This window comes from Aphis gossypii, chromosome 1, assembly GCF_020184175.1.
Source record: "Aphis gossypii isolate Hap1 chromosome 1, ASM2018417v2, whole genome shotgun sequence".
NCBI classification, from domain to species: domain Eukaryota; kingdom Metazoa; phylum Arthropoda; class Insecta; order Hemiptera; family Aphididae; genus Aphis; species Aphis gossypii.
Window position 1 is genome coordinate 68,257,218 of NC_065530.1, and position 8,947 is coordinate 68,266,164.

Sequence of the window (8,947 nt, forward strand, 5' to 3'; positions counted from 1 at the left end):
TCGATAGTTTAATACGCATCAAATTTGAATATCATGCATTTTAAAATCAAATGATTATAAAATGAGATTATCTGAATTTTAGGTGTGTAAACTTATAATATAAAATATCAATACATAGAAATAAACTTCTCTCATTCTTTCTCTTTCTCCCTTCCTTTTTCTCAAACACACAGACACACAAAATTGAACCGCATCATCATTCGAGAACGCTGTTCAATATAGATAAAAAACAATACTACTATAAAGTATGAATTTATGATATTAAATTATTAAAAAAATTTTATATATTAAGATGTTTAAATTTATGCAAACGATGGTAAATATATTACAAAACTCAGTTTGTAGTTTAAAGAACGTCTCAAATGCGGTAAATATAAAAATGTGTTTAACCAATAAGTCACAATAAATTACCTTAAAACTTATAAAATGTTTATCTATCAATGACAAAATCGTTGTGCATAGCCGCTGTCGATATAGTCCCTGCCGCTACGGCCATGTCGATTATCCATAACCATTACTAGAGAGTGGCTAACTTTCTAAGATTGTTTTGCTGTTTAAAGGCATTCCATATTTTATTATTTTGTCATTTATCAGCAACAGTTTTTTTAACATAGAAATGTGTTAGTATGTTTTACATTATTTCATTGTGCATGACTATAACTACTCAGGTTGTTAAAATTATAATATATTATATTGTACGATACGTTCATAATAGGTACATGAAGAGTTATTATACTTATTAGTTATAAGTTATTACTCTTCACAATGTTATATACCAACGGTGACTAAAATTATTAATGATAACAATAATATATTATTGACATTATTTCATTGTTTATTAAACGGGTTCGAATATAAGCATAAAAATGCTTAGTGATTCTAAATGTAACTCTAAGAACGAAGAAAATAATTAATATAGTTGCTATATAGCTTCAATTCAAATATTTTATTGTATTATAAAAAGTATAGAACACATTGGACTATATATTAATCTAATACTTTAGTAAACTTAGTTATAATATAATCTATAGCGAATAAACATAAATAATTATTTAATGTTTCACTATTGGTTTATATTTACTAGTAAAACCTATTGATATTATAATAATTGTATTTACACAAATTTTGAAACATAATCATTGTTATTAAATTATTTATAAAAATGAAAAATTCATAAATTATTTATTGTAAAACATTGATATAGAAACAAAACAATATAGATAATCCTATTGGGGTTTTAAACATTTTTGAAGTCCTTATGCGCTCTCTGAACTGACTAAAACTCTTTGTACTCGTATATTGATAGATTTACTATATAGGACATAGGTGTTAAACGAATACTATTTTGAATTAAATTGATGAGTAAAGTTGTATTGCATCATCTATAATACGTGAAAAAGTATCATAGTTTCAAATAATATTATACTATATTAATTTTTTTCCTAGAATCAATATTATATGGTGTGAAATGAAAAACCAAAGTTACAAAATACATAATAATATAATATACACACATATAATAATATATATATATATTATTTATTGGTTTACTAATAAAATATCAGCGTAAAACAAAAAAAAAAAAAAATTACGTAACGATTATTGATTTTTTTTTAACTACAAAAAGAACGATTTATGAGAAATCTTGTATCGAATTTTCAATTTTTTTGGGCACCCAAAGATTTTTTATTGATACTTTAAAAAAAAAAAAGCTCAGAAAAATCGAAAATGTAAGTTTCCTATAAATAGCTCTAAAAATCCAAAACATTTTGAAAATTGAACTGTATATAGAATATAATACTAATAAAACTTTGATGAAAATTTTAAGTATTTACTGTGATTATTAGGGGTTGGATTTTGAAACATAATAAGCAACAAAGAAAGCCCACAATTATTTTAAAAATGCCAAAAGAAGCATATTTATTTTTGAAAAAAGTATGACCAAAAATTAACATGAACTAGTTTTAAAAAAGAATAAAAACAATTTGAAAAATTAATTTAAATTAAAAAAATAATTATTTACCATGTATTTCCCTAGATCTTCAGTAGTGAAACTGATTCTATTGATGTCTGATAGAATATTTTTTTACATAAAAAATAAACTCTCTACATTCACTGAAGTTGCATACTTAATACCAGAGGTTTCAAATTACAACACTAAATCTTAAATTTTGAAACGATTGATATCGATGTTAAAGGTATACTGACCGTAGGTACTGCAGGCTATATGAAAATCGATTATCTTTAATATATTTAATAAACATGCTGATAAAGAAATCAATAATAATCTAATACCTGTAACGCATTCTGGGTTTTTACGTTTTTTTATAATAAAAATCCATATAATAATTAAAAAACAAAATAAAACAAAAACAAGAATTTTTATTTCTTTATATTTAGTTTAAAAAAAAAAAAAATGTGTGCTAATAACCTTAGCAGCTGAAAAGTATTTTTAAGTAAAAAAAAATAAAAAAACAAGCATTTACACAAAAAAAAATTGGTTTGTTTGGAATCAGGAAGACGTGAAACGAATTTGTAAAATTAGATTTCTATCTCATATATACAAAAAAAAGCATATGCTTTAAAATTCGAGTCCTAGTGATTAGTTTTTGAGTTACTTACAATATTACAACCATACAAAAAAAATCGATTTTTTTGAAAACTGTTAGAAAATTCTTACTTTTGACCCTCTGTAATGCACCAAGGATATTCACTTTGCCATCATAAACCACCCCTGAAGCTTGAAATTGAACCATTATTTCGACAAGTTATGCTGTACAAAGACACAAAAAAAAGCATATTGTAAAACCAATACTTTCATCACTTCGTTTGGAATCTAAAACAAAAATGTTATGCGGAGTACAATTTATTACGATAGGTATCAAACAGAAGTATGTTTTATTAATAATTGGATTTGGGTTTCAATTAAAATTTCGATTAGTATATTATAAATCTTAATATTTTTTAGTTTTATGTAACATTTAATCAAATTCAGTGAATAAATGTTTATTTTAATTATGCGCTTATTAGTTATCTTGTGCATTATATTCTTTTTAAATTAAAACTTATACACGATTATTTATTTTAACATGGTGAACCGTTTGAATTCAACGACGTACCTATTCCAGTCAATAACAAAGTTATTATTTATTACTTATAATTTGATACCTACTAACATTATATCCTACTGACCTGTAACATATATTTTAACTTAGGGGTCATTGATGTCGCTAATAAATCACGAGGTTTACCAACAACGTATATGTTAATGTTTTGTATTTTGTGTGTGCTTTAAATACTGTTTTAACTTTAACCTCTATATGGTGACACAAAGTTATACATTGACTTCGATGGCAGTCAAATAAAAAAAATTTATTTGTTAATTTAATTTTAATAAGCTACCTATTTATTTATTGTGATAAATAAATACCCGGTAAGGTTGTTGGTAAGATATTACGGTGATCTATAATGAACCGTTTTTTGTTGTTCACAGTACTTAAATCTATCAAACTGCTTAAAATAACAGCTGGGGAATTAACTTTGCTAGTATTAATCCGATTCGGACAGTATAACTCTCCAGGTCGCTATATTTCCATTTTTAAAACCATCTACAACGTTATAGTTCAACGATTAAACCGGCATTGATGGCTTGTTTCGGCGTATATTTGATAAAAATATTATATTATCAATGCTATAGCTAATTATTCTTATTGCTTTATGGTAATTTTTCACCCCACATCTAAGTGATAGATATTGCCTCTTTAACCACTGCCTAATTATAACGCGCTATACATAACAGCTGTATTATTATAAAGACATAATAGTATAAAATAGTGTTGAGCGATTTTTTTTTTTTATCGTTTTATTATATTTATACGTATAATATGCACCGCACACACTGTGGGCCACAGATCTTATACTCTAGATCTGACGCTCTTACGAGTGGCATATAATATTAATAATATTTTATATACACGGCAGCTATATTATACGCTTTATAATGTGAGTGGTTATCGTAATTGCGTTGTTTAAATAAAATGATAAATAACCGAAATCGTAACGTGTTAATAATAATATAGGCCGTATATAGCTCCTAATTACAGTATACGTATACGAAGTACTTGTCTATATAATAATAATGTATTATAACAAACGCCGACCGGGAGTTTTCCTAACGCGTATAAAATCTCTCTCTCGCGCGGTTGATGACTTGCCATTTCGGAGTGACGGTATCTGTCTCTTCGGCTTGGTCAATCTACCCGCCGGCGTACATAATAATAATATAATATAATAATATTATTAATATCTTATTGCTCGCCACGGACCGTATTCCATTTGTTGGCCTCGCCGCCTGGCTTAAGAGCCACCCAGATTAAGTCCTTAAGATTTCCACCCATACTATTATCGGTTATTAAATAACTAATAATTTGATATTGTACCAAAGTTTCTCCATACACATGCGCGTTTATATAATAAAATGTGCGTATTATAATATTATATTATTATTTTTATCCTGTGTGTATACAGCGTGCGTATATACTATATGCACTTCGGATCGCGATGAGATATGAGCTAGTCTGTTATTAGCGGACGGTAATTAAACATTTTTTTACATTCAATATATTAATAAAAATAATAAAAAAATCATATCGGCAAGGCAAAAGAAAATAAAAATATTACGGAAGCTCTCGCATCGAATGCCACTGAAACGGTTTAATAACTTTATCACGAAGCGACCCCCGGGAATGCAATTAAAACAACACGTAACACGCGCAAGAGGTGTACAACAGGGAGGGACAAATAATAATAATAATAATATTAATATAAAAACGATTTTCTATTCCAATCAACACGAGAAGCTGTTTACGTGAACCAAACGAGTTATCTACACACCAATCTTTTTTTTTTTTTAATGATTTACAACTGAAGTTTTTGACCGATTCATACAACCCGTAAAAATACGTACAAATTAATCGCTTCTTGTATGCAAGAATATATACGTCTTTGTGATATAGCTGTGTGGCTTTATATAATATGCGATGTATTAATCTTAATGTTATAAATCTAAAAATATTTAATAAACGCGAAGATCCTGTTATTGTATGATACATACACATAATATTTTATATAGTTTACACTTTGGTCATGAAAATGAATTTTAAATTTAAACACTCATTAAATGAGTAAGTAATAATAAGATATAGATTTTAATTTTCCTATGCAAACGGAACAAGTATTTATCAATTACTGTAAATACATGTTTCCAAAATTGAAAGATAACAATAAATTATTATCATAAAAAATAATGTCTAATAGAATTTTAATAGCACCAAATGTCCTTGAATTATATACATAAACAAAAATAAACAGTAAAAGAACAAACACATTGGAGTAACACGTCATGGTTTTCTTATGTCAAAAAAAAATCTACCTATACATGTGAAACCTATGAAGTTATCTATGCATACTAACGGTCAAAACTTACTGACGAAATGTCGCAAGTACAAAGATGAGGTCGATGAATGTAAAATACCCAACACCTTGGATGTAGTATTAGTACTTAAATCTTGAGTCTGTAAAAAGTCGAAACATTTTATTATTACTAAGAAAAAATAAAATTATATAATGTAATTTAAAAGTGAAAAAAAAAATAATTTAAGTAAAATCGTATGTAATTAATGGCCTTTGATGCCGAAGAAAAACAACAAACACAAAGGATTATAATATTATCATAACTTATGAATCATGAAATGCTCAAAATATTGTTTGATATTTTTTAACTAGAATCGTTAAAACGCGTTGGGTTGAGAAACATATAAGGACAAATCGATTTAGTTATACAGCTGAACGAGTGATGTAGATAATACATTATATTTTACTTAAATACATTTTTATAAACACTATAAATTCTATAGTCTATTGTAAGTATTATTGTTTTAATAACTCTCAATTTGTCGAATGTCTATTTCAATGTCAACATTTTTTAGATTTCTGTTCCTCTCGACCTTGGGGCATTATCGACACGAGTTATATGATGCAAATTTTATTTTAACATGAAGTACTTAATTAACAAAAAGTTCTAACATTAATATAATATTTTATTTGCCCCTTACCAGTCATAATAATATTATTATATAAAAAAAATAAAAACATATTAAAGTATTAAATATTTAAACTGTTTAATTTAGTGATGCGAATCTCGTATTTTTATAAAAAAAACAGTGATCTATTAAATGTTAAATTGTATATTAAGTAAATAAAAATAGAAAAAATTATTAGTGACCAGGTTTTAAATAATTTTAATGCTAAGTTTATTAATTAAAAAAATAATAACTTTTTGGGTGCTCTAGGGTATGTGTTCATTCAAAGTACATAATTTGTTTCATGTAATAGATAGGTACTTTAAAGCTAGGTTATAAAAAAGTTATTTTTCATCCATACTAAATGTTACTCGTTTTATTTATAAATGCGATAACGTTTTTATCGATCTCATACAATTATAGGATGTGATGTCTTTTTGGTTTAGTCAGTTCAGTTAGGATATTAAGTGTTAGTATGCAGAAAGTTTTCCTATCGATAGCGTAGTTATGTACGGACGTACGGTGCGCGATGTGCCTATCAAAATAATAATTTTAAAAGGTATTATTGCGCTAAAAAGGTATTTTTGGATATATTTTAGAGTATTTTTTTTATGTGTCTTAGGAAATTTAAATTCGAACCATAGTAATTAACATCAAAAATTAATAGTTTTTTACACTTATTTGTTCCAATCTTTGTCGTAAAAACATCTTTGTTTATATAATCCAAATTTTATTTTATAATAATTATGAAGAATATAAAGTAATTTGATTTTTAAGCTCTTATTTTGAGTAAGTACATAATTTATTCATAGCGATGTACAGTATGAGCTAGTATTATTGTGTAGTTCATATTAATGTTTAAACTAAATTAATTTACGAAACTGGGAAAAACAATTAATGTCGTGGGTAGCATAAATAATTACTAAAAATATTGGTAATGAATCAAAAGAGAGTTAATGAGTAATGGTCCCTTAAGGCCTTAAACATTATTTCACGATTTTTAATTTCGTGAACTAAATCATTTATTGCTAAAAAGTGGTTTTAATTAATTTTAAAATGTTTAATTTATATAATTGATTATTATTATTCATTCTTATTTTATTATTATTTCTTTTATGGAAAATTAAAATTATTTTTAATTATCCGTTATTCATTTTAATAACGTATACATGATTTTACTGTATAATTATTATGACAATATATAATTTCTGATTTGTCATGCTGAATTATTTTCAAAGCTTATTCTAGAAATACTACAACTGGTTTAATTAATGTTGGGTTATTATAGACATATGGTACATAAAATTATAATCATATCAACGAAAAAAGCTGGTTTCAAATGAACGTGTGGTAAAAATAATATATAAGGAAAATTAATTATATATTTGTGTATTACATACCTATGGTAATACTATTCTGTATTTACAACTATTTTTAAATAAAATTTGAATATTTAACTAATTTAAGATTGATTCAACAGTATAATATTATTATATCATTATTGGTGTGTTTACAAGTTTGTAAATTGTAGGCGTAAAATTGGGGCAAGATTAAAGACAATAAATGGCAGCATTTAATTTCCCTGTCTTGTTCACAAAAAATTGAGTGCGAAACGAATTACAAAATATTATGTGTAGTTAATTTCTCGAACCGCAGTTGAGTAGTTTTGCTTTTGCCTTAATTCTATTCATCAGTTAACGTTTTTTTCGTTTTTACCTCCGGCAAGATTCTGAAACAAAATAACGTTTATGTTATGTAATTTAGTGGCACGATTTTGATGTATACCTCTTAATGGTTCAATCACAATCGCGTCAAGTCACTTTTCAACGGAATACTTATAATAAATGTATAGTAAATTGAGTGAGTAAATGTTATTCATTTTCTTTTTTATATGCGTATGTGTTTATTGATCTACATAACATGTTATATATTATATATTTTAACATTATGGTAGGTATGTTGTATTATGTATGTTATTATAACTTGAATTTTAAATATCTCACAATAAAATAATGATATGTTTTTCGACATTTATTTTTTGATTTATTATTATGCGTTGTTTTACAATAGAGAGTATATTATCATGAAATATTATTTTCAAGTGAATTTCAAGTGAGCAATTCATGAATAATTTTAATCAAATATTACTCAACGAACATTTTATGATTGTTCTATTGGATATTCGAGAAAATTGCCTACACCGAACCTTTCAAGACATCTCAACGGACGCGACCATCTGTTCATATACTCGTTAGTACGGTTTTTATGAAATCTATCTTCCTTTATAATAATATTATAACAATGATTATATTTCAGCAGACAATATCCGAGAAGAAACGTTGCAGCGTATTCGCGAATAGTCAACCGGAAAAGATTCGTCGTCCGGGCCTACCTGCGAGTTTTAAGTCTTACACACAGTCATTATATTATTATTATTACAGGCTACACGTCGTGATGATAGATTAATTATTGTATTGGGCTCGGGTCCTCGTCAGCGACGGAAAGCGACTGATGGGGCAGGAGTGCGCACGGCGCATGAATCATCGTTCGCGCGCAAACCGTTGACCTTGGGGAAGGCAAAAATACCCGAGAAATCAGAAGGAAAAAAAATCCGCGGACAAAGTGTTGTTATACACTATACAACCGAAAAACAAAAACGCGCCCGACTCGGCGTTGTGCGTATAATATTATTATTTCGTCTTAAATCTCTTGAATGAGGCGCGACGGCGGTGGGGACAACCGATGAATGAACCGGGACAAGCGGTCCAACTGGTTCCGGACCGGGCGCGACAACAGGAAATAGAGTGTGTACTGGCCGCGGCTGACTTCGCTGCCGCCGTGTACTGCAGTGTATATATGATAATATA